Raw genomic sequence first — 7,454 nt, 5'->3', positions numbered from 1 at the left:
ACATTCTGTGGTTTCTGACGCAGGGCTCCCTGTAGCACTGGCTGGCTTTGAATTCCTGACCCTCCCACGCGCTGGGTGGGATTACAGGTTAGAGACTCCACACCCAGATGCTACTGAGGATTCTTAAGGAAATGCAATAGATCGTATATGGGGCACTTCAACCGCAGCACAGAGGCTGAGCCTACAACACAGAAAATGGGAAGTTTTACATCATCCGGAAGTAAGAGGACAAAGCTGGGCTGAGGGAATTTTTTCTGCAATGGCTTGTAAAATATATCGAAGAGAGGTACAGCGGTAAGGTGGTTTGAATGAGAATGCCTCTTACAGGCTCATATATCTGAACGTTCGGTTCCCAGTTAGCGGATAGTTTAGGAAGACTTAGGTGTGGTTGTGTTGGAGGAGGTGTCCACTGGGAGATTGCTTTGGGGTTTCAAAAGTCCATGTCATTCCCAGTCTCTCCCTCTCTACCTCCAACTGGTCCATAAGATATAAGCTCTTAGCTACTGCTCCGGCACCATGCCTGCCTGCCGACTGCCACCATACTCCTCCTACCATGATGGGCCACGAATTCACCCTCTCAAACTGTAAGCAAGTCCCCAACTAAATGCTGAAGGGCCCAGAAATAGAAATCTTAAATTAAAATATATTTGATTAAATAATTAATTTAAATTTACTTAATAATTAAAATTAATTAAAAATACAAAATTATAAACCTAAAAGAAATGGGAACAGATCATCATCAGCTTAGTCCACCGCAAGGAATTAACTTTTAAAATGACATTTTTGCCTTACAGCTAGTACCTCTGTGTTGTATGATGTTTTTGCTCTTTTGGCTTTTGAAGGGCCCACCACCCAGCTCCCAAATAAATCACACACGGAGGCTTATTCCTAGTTATGAATGCCCGGCCTTAGCTTGGCTTGTTTCTACCAGCTTTTCTTACCTTATGTTATCCTGGCTACTCTGGGCTTTTGTCTTTCTCTATTTCTTTACACTTCTCTTTACTTCTTTCTCCGTGGCTTGCTGTGTAGCTGGCTGGCTGGCCCCTGAGGTCCCCCTCTCCTTGTTCTCTCTTGTTCTTCTTTCTTCTCTCCTCCCCATTTCTCCTTCTATTTATTCTCTCTGCCATGCCTGCCCCGCCTATCCTTACTCCTGCCTTGCTTTTGACCGTTCAGCGCTTTATTAGACCATCACGTGTTTTAGACAGGAATAGTAACACAGCTTCACAGAGTTACAAATGCAGCGTAAACAAAAGTCACACACCTGAAAATAGTATTCCCCAACACCTCTGTCAACAGCCAGGGGTTAACTTTTAACAGTAACCCTCCTGCTCCTTACAGCTGACAACCGCAGTGGACCAAAGTTAAACTCTTAGTAAAGGTTTTGTGTGAGACCCCATCCCATAAACTTTAACCAAATGCTCCTACGTGGCTTTCTGCTTCACATCGTTTCTTATCCTTCCCTGCTATGGGGAACCACTTGTGCCAGAAAAGTTGTAAAGTTCTTTGCAAACACTATTAGCTGGGGGGAAAATCTGTAGGCCATTTTAACATCATTTTAACTGAAACCTTGTTATCAAAGATTGCAAATCGTAAGATGCAATGTCTCTAAGCTTTCACCTCAAAATTATAAAAATTATTTTGTCCACGCCTAATGCTTACTTCTTCCTATAAAGAGGAAGCCAGAACCCACCCCCCAACGCCACAGTTTCAGAAGCCTGAACTCTGGCTGTGGTCTCAGTTGGCTGATAAGCTTTTTATGCCCCATGGCAATTTTATTTATTTGTTTATTTGGAATAAAGTTTGCTTCTGATTTTATACATTCTAGTGGTCTGTTCCCTATCATTGCACAACCCCGGACCTAACAAATGTTTTTTTCTATAAGCTTCCTTGGTCATGGTAATCGCTTCACAGCAATAGAACAGTAACTAAGATGGGTGGGGAAAATGTGAGAGGGGTATTAGTCTCCTTGGGCTGCCAATATATATATATATATACACTAAGTGTATAAAACAGAAATCTACTTTTCTTCAGGGTACTCTCAGATCAAAGCGCCATCTAGCTGAGGGCTCTCTTCCTTGCTAGCATCAGTGGGCTATTGTCTTCAGCTCTAATATACCTTCCCCATTTTTAAAGGATATCGAACCTATTGGATTCAGACCCCACACTTAGGACCTATTTAACCTTAATTACCTCCCCTACAGGCTTTATTTCCATTCAACACTACATGAGGGAGGTGGGATGGAAGAACTGCTTCAGTATATGAACTGAAAGAGACAGATAGAACAATTTTGCCCATACAGGAGGCTACTGTAATAGTCCAGTAAAACATTACAATGGCGTAATTTAGCACTGAACATAGCAGGTAGAAAAGGCCAGTTTTGGAAATGAGAAATTTATTACAGTTTAGCATAAGGTCCATCTGGGGTCCAGAATATACTTTCTAATAAAACTGAAAATGTAAAGGCAGAATGACTCAAGAGAATAAAAACTGGTGGCTTTATTTTTGGTGAGGTGAGTGTGCGGGCTAGTTTCTGTGTCAACTCAACAGAGCTAGTCTTCTGAGAGAAGCTCAATGAGAAAATGCCTCCATAAAATCAGCCTCTAGGTAGCCTGTGGAGCATTTTCTCAATTAGTGTTTGTGGAGGAGGGGCCAGACTATAGTGGATGTTGCTACCCAGGGGCTGGTTGTCCTGAGTTCTAAGGGCTGAGCAAGCCAAAAGGAGCAAGCCAGTAAGCAACACTCTTCCATGGCCTCTGCATCAGCTTCTGCCTTCAGGCTCCTGCCCTAACTACTTTTAATGATGAACTGTGATATAAAAGTGTAAAGAAAATAAAGCTTTTTCTAATTCAACTGCAGTACACAAGTTAAAGATGTAATCCTAGTGGTTCTCGGGAGTTCAACTTTTAGGAAACCAAGTGAATAATAAATTCCAATAAACATAAGTAATATTTATGCTTAAGAAAGTAAGAAATATTTAAAAACTCACAGGCAGAGAGAAGTGTAAAAGGAAATAGAGTTGTTAGAGGCAGGTGTTGTGTCCTTGCCTTAATCCCAACAACCTGGAGGGAGAGCACCTGGAGGGAGAGCACCTGGGTGAGAGAGACAATCAGATCTGGATGGTGAGCTGTCACGGATGCATGAGACCCTGTCTCAAAAAGAAAAACAACAAAAAATATAGATGTGGCTTTAGTAACATTCAGGCTAACAGTGCAAGCCAGCAAATCAGATTCCAATAAGTCCCTAGATTTTCACTATTTAAACAAATATGAACAAGACAAGTTCATAGAGGTCAACATAAAAGCATTGACAGTGTTTTTATACACTAACAATTAGCGGTTAAAAAGAAAAAAAAAACTACCAAACAAGGCCACTTCAAAACTACAAGAAATAAATTCTTGGGAAAAAACTTCAATCGAGGAGACAAAAGACATGTACACTAGAATCTACAAAACATTTATAAAAGAAATAAGACAAGCGATACAAATAAATGATTAGACATCCATGCTCGCAGACTGGTGATTAACACTGCTAAAATGTCTACTTTACTAGAAGTAATAGACAAAATCAATGCATCTGTATCAAAATTCCACTGACACTTTTCACAGGTACAGAAAAAAACCCTAAATATAGCACAAATAATCAAAACCCACAGACAGATATTGGGGTTCAAGCTGAAGATCAGAAAAGCCAAGCAGCCAGCCACTAGAGACCTTTTACTTCTACCAGATCTTCAGACCGAGATCCCATCTCCATGAATCCTCAGACTCCACACTCCACTGAGCTCCTCCTGTCTCTTTCCTTCATACTCCTCTCTCCGCCCAGCCACACCGCTCCTATCTCCACCTCCCTAGTGCTGGATAAAAAGATGTGTGACTCCCAAAACAGGGATTACAGGTGTGAAACACCACCTCCTGGATCTGTGTCTGGATCCATCTTGTGTAGCCCAGGATAGCCTTGAACTCACAGAGATCCATCTGCCTCTGTCTCGTAAATCCTGAGATTAAAGGTGTGTGCCACTATTCCCTGGCCTGTATGGCTGACTAGTGTGGCTGCTTTGCCCTCTGATCTTCAGGCAGATTTATTTATTAAAACAGAAATAATACACCACTATAAAAATTCATAGGAACTACCAAGAAAACAGTCAAAGCAATCATAAGCAAAAGGAAAATACCTACAGGCATCAGAGTCATTTCAAAACATTAAAGACCTATAGGAATCAAAACAGTATAGTGGTGGCAAAAAATAAATGAATAAAAATAGAAAAGAGAGCAGTGGAACAAAATACACAATATACAAATAAATCTACAAACTTAGGGGCAGTTGGTGTTCAAAGGAGCCCAAGAATACACAGTGCGTGAAAGAATGGGAACTTGAATAAATGGTACTGTGAAAAGTGGATATCCACATGCAAAAGAATGAAACTAGGCACTACTCCACACCACATGCAAAACTCAAACTGGATTAGATTTAACCGTTAACACTTGAAACTGCAAGATTACTGAAGGAAATAAAAGAGCGCCCATGACACTGAACAAGGATTTTACATGTAAGATCCCAAGTAAAGCAAAACAAAGGATAACATCAAACAAAAGCATGTCTGCACAGTTAAAAGAAACAATCAGCAGAGACAAGAGAAAATGGAACGGGAAGATGGCTCAGTGGGTGGAACTTGCAATAGAACCTCAATTCAAATCACAGCACCCACCTAAAGAGAGGAGTCGCCTCATAAGCTTGTAAGCCAAGCACTAGGGGTGGAGCCTGCCTAGTTGAAACTGCCAGCTTCTGAGTCAGTGAGGGATCTTGTCTCAAAGAGGAGAGGGGTATAATGCAAAAGGAAAAGAAAAACCTCTCCACATCCCTCTCTGGCCTCCACATGCACGTACATTTAAGCATAAACACACACATACACTTGGGCACACGGGGAGGGGGATGGAGACGGGAGGACCAATATATATGCAAACAGGGAGGATGAATATATATGCAAACCAAATGCAAGTGGAAATCTCAACAGTTGACTACTATGTTGGTGGTAAGATTAGTAGAACCATGATGAAGCAAAAGTACTATGTAATGATTCGGCAATCCCACTAGATGTGTGGCAAAGGGATGTGCGCACTGAAACATCTGCACGTTCATTAGCCACAATAAGATACGTAATCAATTCTCTGTGGTATGGATCCATAATTCAGTCCTGCTGTCTTTTTTAAAGGTGATATTTCTTGTGCTATGGTGGGTTACATAGGAGCCTTTATGTTAAATGAAACCGGCACAAAAAGACAAATGCAGCCTCATCTCGTGTGCATGTATAAAAAGATGAGCAAAGAGTGGGCATGACGGTTACCCAGGTGGGGCGGGAGATGGGGTAGGAAACAGAGTCAGAGGTTAGGAAGTTGCAGTGATAAAGTGGGGCTGCAAAGATGCCGTAGCAGTTAAGAACACTCACTGGCTGCTCTTTTAGGGAACCTGGATCCAATTCCCAGCACCCATATGGCAGCTCACGAACATCTGTAACTCTAGTCCTGGGGATGCAACGTCCTTGTTTGACCACCTTGGGTACCAGACACACATGTGGTCCACAGACAAGCAAAACATCCATAATTTATTAAAAAAAAAGACTAAAGTGACAGATCTGTTGTATGGCAAGGTTAACAGTAACGTGTTGCATTCTTGAAAACTGCTGCTCTCACCACCCATACCCACACACATCAGGGAGGGGAGGATGAACCTGTCAATCAGCTTCATTCAGCCATTCCAGTGTACACATATATCAAATCAGTGTTGCTGCATTCTACCAACATGCATGCGGATAACCAAATCACACTGAACTGAGAGGATGACACGTGATACTGAGATGAGTTAAGAGGTAGGGAATTCTGAGGCAGTAAGGAAGTTCTCAGGGTGTTTTAACAGTGAAGAGAGGAGCCACAGCTTGATAACAGTGAAGGGTGACAGAGACAAGCCAGAGCTTGAAATCTATTGCAGAAAACACTTGGTTACTGTTACTATTGCTATTCCCCACTTTTCTCCATTAAATAAACTAAATACAATCCTATATAGCTGCTACTAAGGATTGACTGTGTAAAGAGTAGAAAATAGACTCCCACACCCAAACCCATAAAAGATTACAGCTATTGAACCACATCACCACTATGGGTATACTCCTTGACAGACAGCAAACTTGAGCTGCCACTTACCCATCTTCTACAGACTTAAGCTCATTCACCCCTCTAGAGACTTGAGCTGACACTTACCCATCTTCTACAGACTTGAGCTCACGCCCTCCCATCTTCTAGAGACTTGAGCTGACCTACCCATCTTCCACTGTTTCTTCACTTTTCTTTCCCAAGCTTCAGATGCTGTTTTCCTAACAGCAACTTAGATCACTAGTTCTAAAGAAAAGGAATGGTCAACAACAAAGAACCCAGGATTACCTTTCATTTTTTGCATGCCTATATATGTAATGTTAAAATAAATTTCTGGTCTCTAAATTGTTATAGGATGGAAAGAAAAAAAGGAACACAAAGAATTTGGACAAAGCTTAAATATTCATTAAAGGTAGATTGTCTTTTTCCTTGTAGCTAACGGGCTGATGTTACTATTCATGTCCATAAAATAGCCAAATACCCAACAGAAAAACTCAAAATCTAAGTGTATAGTTTAAAAGAATCTCTTTATTAAGCCCAATATAGTATCACATTTAAAAATAAAAGTATGAAAGAGTTCTGGAAGGATTGTCACCAAAAGCGTAGTCAACTTGAGCTCAAAAAAAACTTTAATTTTTTTGTTCCCCGGATCCTTATATTTTCTTAAATTGTATTGTTCTTTATAATAAATGTTAAGCCTCAATCAAATTCTTTTCACAAAATCCTTTCCCGCAAATTCTGTCACTGTACAGATATTGGTTAGAATTTCGGGCAACTGCTAACATATGCCCTGAGTTTTCTTCAAACCATCCCACAGTCATTTTCCAAGTCAGATGCACTACTGTACGGTGAGGTCACCTGAAGTCACTTCTGTTAAGTGCATTTCCTATAATTAAATATAACTTTGGTGAGGCCTGGGCTGAGATGAAAACTGTACATATAAAGCTGTCTTACAATCAGGGTCTTAAGTTTGAAAGGGAACAAACACTGTTGTGTAAGACACGGTTGTGTGAGACATCACAGTTCTTACCTTTCAATTAAAGTACTTCTTAAAAAGCTACATACTTATTTTTAAGTTAGCATTCCTATGTTCAAGTGAAACATCAGCTTTTAGTTACTATGGGACTTGACAATTCCAGCAAGACAAAGCTGAACCTATTCTAGTAGTAAATAAAAAGCAAACGTCGTAAGATTGCAAATATTAACTGGTAAAAATGAGAATGTGTTCCAATCAAGAGCACACTTACTAAAAGGATTGCTATCTGGTCATATGGTTTTCATTACACTTCAGGATCCCTAACTAGTAGACT

Source organism: Microtus pennsylvanicus, chromosome 1 (genome assembly GCF_037038515.1).
Source record: "Microtus pennsylvanicus isolate mMicPen1 chromosome 1, mMicPen1.hap1, whole genome shotgun sequence".
Lineage (NCBI taxonomy): Eukaryota > Metazoa > Chordata > Mammalia > Rodentia > Cricetidae > Microtus > Microtus pennsylvanicus.
This window is presented reverse-complemented; position numbering follows the sequence as displayed.